General features: G+C 46.0%; 1 protein-coding gene across 8 annotated transcripts in view; it reads left to right on the top strand.

Annotated features, from left to right (window-relative positions):
- Positions 1–259: 259 nt before the first annotated feature.
- Positions 260–6,000, top strand: part of CDK17 (cyclin dependent kinase 17) — a 134,910-nt gene continuing 129,169 nt past the window's right edge. For all 8 annotated transcript variants that reach the window (XM_009004404.5, XM_035257351.3, XM_035257350.3 and 5 more), the window contains exon 1: positions 260–836. The gene's annotated coding sequence lies outside the window, so the exon portion shown is untranslated. The remainder of the gene's footprint in view (positions 837–6,000) is intronic.

Raw genomic sequence — 6,000 nt, 5'->3', positions numbered from 1 at the left:
AGTTTTGGTTTTGCTTGGGGCGGGAGGAAGTTGGAGGGACTGCATTATTCGCACAATTTCTCCCCCAGTCGCTGCGGACAGGCCCTCATTCCCGTAGGGTCCCCTGGCCCCTTCCCGTCGCTCCCCCTACGCCCGTACTTCGGGGCGGGGAGTTTCCCGGGTACACCCGCCCCGCCCCGCCCTGCAGGCCCCGCCCCCCGCCGCCGCCGCCGCCGCCGCCGCCGCCGGCAGGGGTCGCGCTGCCCCCGGCGAGCGGCTCAGGCGGGGGTGGAGGAAGCTCCTGCGGCCGGTCGCTTTTCTCCGCCGCCGCTGGTTGGAGCATTTCAATAAAAGTCTTTTTTCTCTTGCGCTCGCTCTCCCGGGGAACAGGCGGAGGCGTCAATCCGCAGCCGGCGAGTGCGAAAGCGACGTACACGCAGGGAGCGAACGCGGCCGTCCGCAGTCTCCCGAGCTCCCTGCTGGCCGCCCCAGAGCCGCGGAGAAGAAGGAGCCAGCGCCCGGCCGGACCGCCTCAGCCCACCGTCGGCGCCCGCCCTGCTCGCGCTTGGCTGTTCGAGGGGATTAGTGGGCCGTCCGCGCGGCTCTTCGACGCGGGAGCCATGTTGACCGGGGGACTTGGCAACGCGTGAGACACCCGCGGCCCCTCCCGAAGCTCCGGACCCCGCGGCAAGAGCCGGAAGGCGGTTGCGGCGGCGGAGGCCTGCGCTCGGAGGCGCCTCACGTCTGCCGGCCGCTGGGACCTGGACCTGCATCCGGTTGCCGCGGGCGTCCGCGGAGCCGCTTCCCCCCGCGCCTCTCCTCGCTTCGCCTCGCACCGGCGGTCTCCGTTCTTGCTGGTGAGTTGGCGGCCGGCGGCCGCGCCGCGCTTTCCCCTGGTGTGGGGTCGGCCCCGGGGTCGGGAGGCTGCGTGGGACAGAGGCGGGGGCGGGGGCTGCTGGGGGCACTGGAGGCTCAGGCCCGGTCAGGAAGTTGAGCGAGGAGGCGCGGCGCTGGGGTCTCGCGTCCGTTTGTCACTCCTCGGGGCCAGCGCGGACCCCGGGTCGCCCGGGCATTTCCGGGGCTCGGGTGGGGTGTTGGGTGTCTGCGAGCTGCTTCCCGGGAGGCTCCAACACAGACAGACACCGCCTCCGGTGCTCGCTGCCGCCTTGGTCTCCGGGGAAGGCCGGTCTCCCCGCGAGGCGGAGGAGGGGAAAGAGGCCGAAAGTCCCCCGAGACACAAAGGTCCCCTCGGCGAGGGTGGAACTGGAGGCGCGGGCGGCGCTGCCCGGGAGGGGAAGGAAGGGGCGCGGGTCCGCGGGAGGTGGGCGAGGAGGCGGCGGCTGCGGCGCCTGCAGCTCCTTGGAGACGCCGGGGCTGTGCGCGGTGGGGAGCGCGGAGGAGGAGCCCGCGCGTGGGGAGCGGGCAGAGACAAAGATCAGGGCAGCCTCCTGCTGGCGGGTCACACCCCGGAGTGTTGGTCAAGAGCGGAGGTGGAGGGAATGTGGGAAACCCAGCAAACCATTGGGGAGGGGAAAATGGGGGGAGGAGGGTGCCTAGTGCTGTGGTCTCCGTCGCAGTTGCTTTTCTCAGCATTTTTGTGCCCGATGCTTTTGCTCCCCAACTCAGCTGGATAGCTCCAGATTCCCTCCTCCTTATCACCCCCACACTGCCACATTGACTCTCCTGTGGTTTTCCCCTCATTCTCCCCCTACTTTTCACCCACTCCTTTTCGGGTAAGCAGTATTTTGCCTTCAGCTTGGGGAACGTTTGTTAATGACAGGATGCCTGAGCTTGTTCTGACCCTGAACTGCCTTGAACTCCTCTTTCTTCCTCCCACCCTTTCCTTTTCTGGGATCTATAATGTCACATGGCCGTTAACAATTAGCTTTTCTTCTGCAAAAGTGGCAAAAGCATTTAGCTGAAATCTGTGGCTCTCTCCTCCTTTATATGGATATGTCCACCAAAGACAGGTCATTGGTCATGTTCTATCACCTCTTAGTCAAAATTAATATCAGGTCATAACAGGTCGCTTTCAAGATACAGAAGAGGCAAATTTGTTTTGAGACTTGGCCATTCCTGGGGTCAGCAAAGTGTATTCCTGGCAGCCAGACCTTATTCAGTTACTTATCAGGAAATGCTTGACCTAAAGACAGACAATTATTTCCCCAAACTTTGCTGTTTCTTTTTTGAGGCTTTCTGGAAAGATTTCTTTTAAAAGGCGTTTGTGTAAGAAGATCAAAGTAACAAACGTGGCTTACTCTGTTTTAGACGTACTTTGTGTAACTCTTGGGCAGAAGAAAATGAATGGGATTCGAAGACCTTTGATACTTTGAGTAGACCAAAGCTTCCCTTGAAACTAGAAATAAGACTAAACTCATGTTTAAGGGGAAATTGCTAGTGGTAATGTAATTGGTTTTGTTTCATTCTTTTATGAGTTTGAGGAGTTGACTTATTTATTAAACGTTGAGATGTTGCTTTGTTAGTGAAATCATTTCAGTTTTTGCAATTCTAACATCTGCATGCTCCCATAAACAGTGGGTTAGAACAAAAGAAAATGTGACCATAAGAGATATTCCGTAAATTTTATGAGAGAGAATACTGGAATATAAAGAATATTATTTTATCTGGCAAACCATCTCATAGGCAAGAAGCAATAACAGTTTGAATGGCTGGCTTAAAAAAAAAAAAAAACAGTCTTTGAATTTAAGCTTAGGTAAAATTATTGTGCAGATAAAAATTATTATTTGATTATTTTTAACCTTTGAAAATAAAGCACTATTGAGATATAAATGGAAAGAAAAGGAAAGCCTGTTTGATATAGGGACATTAATGTTGATATCACTGTACAAAATCATATCTTGCCGCTCACTGCCATTAAAGGGTTGACATACAAATATTGTGGAAGAGACTTCCGTTTCAGGCCTAGTGTCTGAATTATGGGACTCCCTACCCCACCCCACTACTTGAAACATTTTAGAGACTTTTGTGAAACTGACAGGTCATATAAATAACAATTGTTGTTTTATGTACATTTATTGAAAGGCCTATTGAAGGATACATTGATTTTTTTTCCCCCTACGTATTTATCAGTATTGAATTAGAAAATTGAACTTTAAATGTCAGTAGATGGAAATCTACGAAAAAGTAGTAAGGTTTCTGAATGGTGATATTAGTGATCAAACATTTTTCCCCTGTATTTTACAAATTTCACGTTACATTTACAATGAGAAAAAATGTAAATGTAGAATTAAAGTCTTGTTAATACCATAATTTGCCCATTGCTGTACTAAAATAAGCTTCTATAAAATGTATCATTCTCATCCTTAGATTCAGGCCCAAAAGTAACTTTAAAGTGTTAGGTATTTGAAATAATGCAGCCTGTCATATGTACTCTGGTTACCAGAATGAAAAAACAAAAAGAGATACATACATAGTAAGGAAACATATGCATGGGAACCAGTTCTTCCAATCAATGACTTATTAGAAAGAGACTGGTTTTTATTAAAAAGAAAAAAAGAAAATTTAAATGTTATTTGCCCTGTAGCGCAGGATAGCTGTTGACCAAACACAGATTTTAAGGTATATATTTGTTGATATATTTAGTTTTCAGCAGATACTAGTAGGACTAGTTCAGTCCTACAATTATGGTGGAAAGAAATGGCATGTAAAATCATTTTGTTTGCATTGTTGATGCTTGTTTTTTTCCTTATTTTCAGCAATATTTTTCTTCTTTCACTGAAAAACAATGCAACTATTTTGTTGTGAACAATGGAAGCTGTAATGGCAACTGAGGTAGCTATTCGAAAGTGGCTATAACAGAGCCCTTTAATATAACAGTTATCTGTGAACACAAAATTTTTTACCCTGTGATTTTCTTTGTTACTGTCTACTAGTGCTGAATATTTATAAGGCATTACATTTTGAATCTTAATTGATGTTTCCTAGTCTTTATAAAATTTTACAACCATGTGCTGGCATTCATTTACATGGCATTTAGACTTCCAGGATGCTCTTTGTATTTTGTTTGTTGTTTTAGACTTCCAGGATGGATAATTACTTAATTTATTGCTATATTGTAAAAATTACGTTCTCTAGCGAATTTTATCTATTTAAAAAATTGTTGGCTGGGCTCGTGGCTCATGCCTGTAATCCCAGCACTTAGGGAGGCTGTGGCAGGCGGATCACCTGAGGTCAGGAGTTCAAGACCTGCTTAACATGGAGCAACCACATCTCTACTAAAAAATACAAATTAGCTGGGCATGGTGGCTCATGCTTGTAATCCCAGCCAATCAGGAGGCTGAGGCAGGAGAATACGGGAGGTGGAGGTTATGGTGAGCCATTGCACTCTGGTCTGGGCAACAAGAGCAAAACTCTGTTTCAAAAAAAAAACAAAGTCTCACTTTTCATACATGGGAAGAATGAATAGTTTTAAATGGATAATTAATTTTTGCCTAAACTTTTAATTAGGAAATCGGCGTTTAAAGTATGTTTCATGAAGTGATTATGACACTTTGCATTTTAAATGCTAAAGATAAACAGTAGGTTTATGGGATTTAAAAATGTGCTCTATGTAGCATTCGTGAAGTAAAAAAAACTGCCTGTCATAGCGAACCTAGTGTAGCTCACTAGCATTCAATCTACAATGTTGGCAATTTATTTCAACTGGTGGGGAGGACCAATTAGACTGGCCTGTAATAATTTTTATTTTCATTAGTAGATTCTTTGTTATTATTTTGCTTTTAGTATAGTTAGTTGGTGGTGACTTTTGATTTCTGCGAAATATTGACCTGGCAAGAGGAATTGCCACGGGATTGCCAGAAAAATGTGTTGAATGTACCTGAGTGTAGGTTATTGTTCCTAGCCTGTCTTTCTCTCTCTGTTGGCCCCTGTCTTCCTCTCCCTGTTGGCCAACATGGAAAACCATAGACATCTACCAGTAAATCGAATAAATAATGTTATCATGTTCTGCAGTAACTTACAATACTGAATACTGTTTGAGGATGTTGATTTACAGATCTGTGGCATATTGGGAAGAAGTGAAAATTATCTTGCTCTCCAAAATCTCCTTTTGAAAATATTTTTTGATATTACCTTAGTTTACTCAGACTGCTGTAACAAAATACCATACATTGAGGTGGCTTAAAAGACATATTTTTTTACAGATCCGCGGGCTGGAAGTCCGAGATCTGGTAACCAGCTGCCCTCTCAGCTGTGTTCTCCCTGTGTATTCTTAAGGCCTTGGCTCCCTGCCTGCAGGTGAAGTGGGAGGAAGATAGGAAGAGGGAGGGGAGGGAGAAGTGGGGATGTCTTTTTCTTTTCTACTTAAAAGGACACAAATCCCATCATGAGAGGGTCTCACCTTTGTTACCTAATCTGAACCTAGTTACTTCCCAAAGGCCCACCTCTAATAGCCATCACACTGGGAGGTTAGAACTTCACACTGGGAGGTTAGGACATGTGAATTTTGGGGGTACACAGATCTTCAGTCCATAACATAAGCACTTTGAAAGAAATTAACATTAATTACCTCCTCTGCTAGGCACTATGCTAAGTATTTTTTGTCAAATCCTCACAATAAGTGCTTCATGTAGGTATCGTGCCTGTTTTCAAAATAAAGAAACAAAGACCTTAGGTTAAGTCATTGTTTCCAGGGACCGACCTCTATGGTGACATTGACATTCAGTTTAGGCATTCAGGCTTCTACTCTACACTGTCTCCATGAGGATGAGATGTTAAAAAGTCAGTGTTACTGTCTGTATTCTGTAAACAGTGAGTGATAAATTAGAAAAGCTCATCAAAATAAGATTTAAACTCTACTGAACTGGTTTTACTACATTAAAATATTGAAGTATGTAAAATATTTAAGGTAGGACATGTTACTCAGAATGAATTAAAAATCAAGATGCTAAAAAGATTTAAAAGATTTATATGGTCCAGTCATGGTGGGAGTCTGAGGTGAGTGGATCACAAGGTCAAGAGTTTGAGACTAGCCTGGCCAACAGGCTGAAACCCCGCCTCTAC

This window comes from Callithrix jacchus, chromosome 9 (genome assembly GCF_049354715.1).
Source record: "Callithrix jacchus isolate 240 chromosome 9, calJac240_pri, whole genome shotgun sequence".
Classification (NCBI taxonomy): Eukaryota; Metazoa; Chordata; class Mammalia; order Primates; family Cebidae; genus Callithrix; species Callithrix jacchus.
This window is presented reverse-complemented; position numbering and strand designations above follow the sequence as displayed.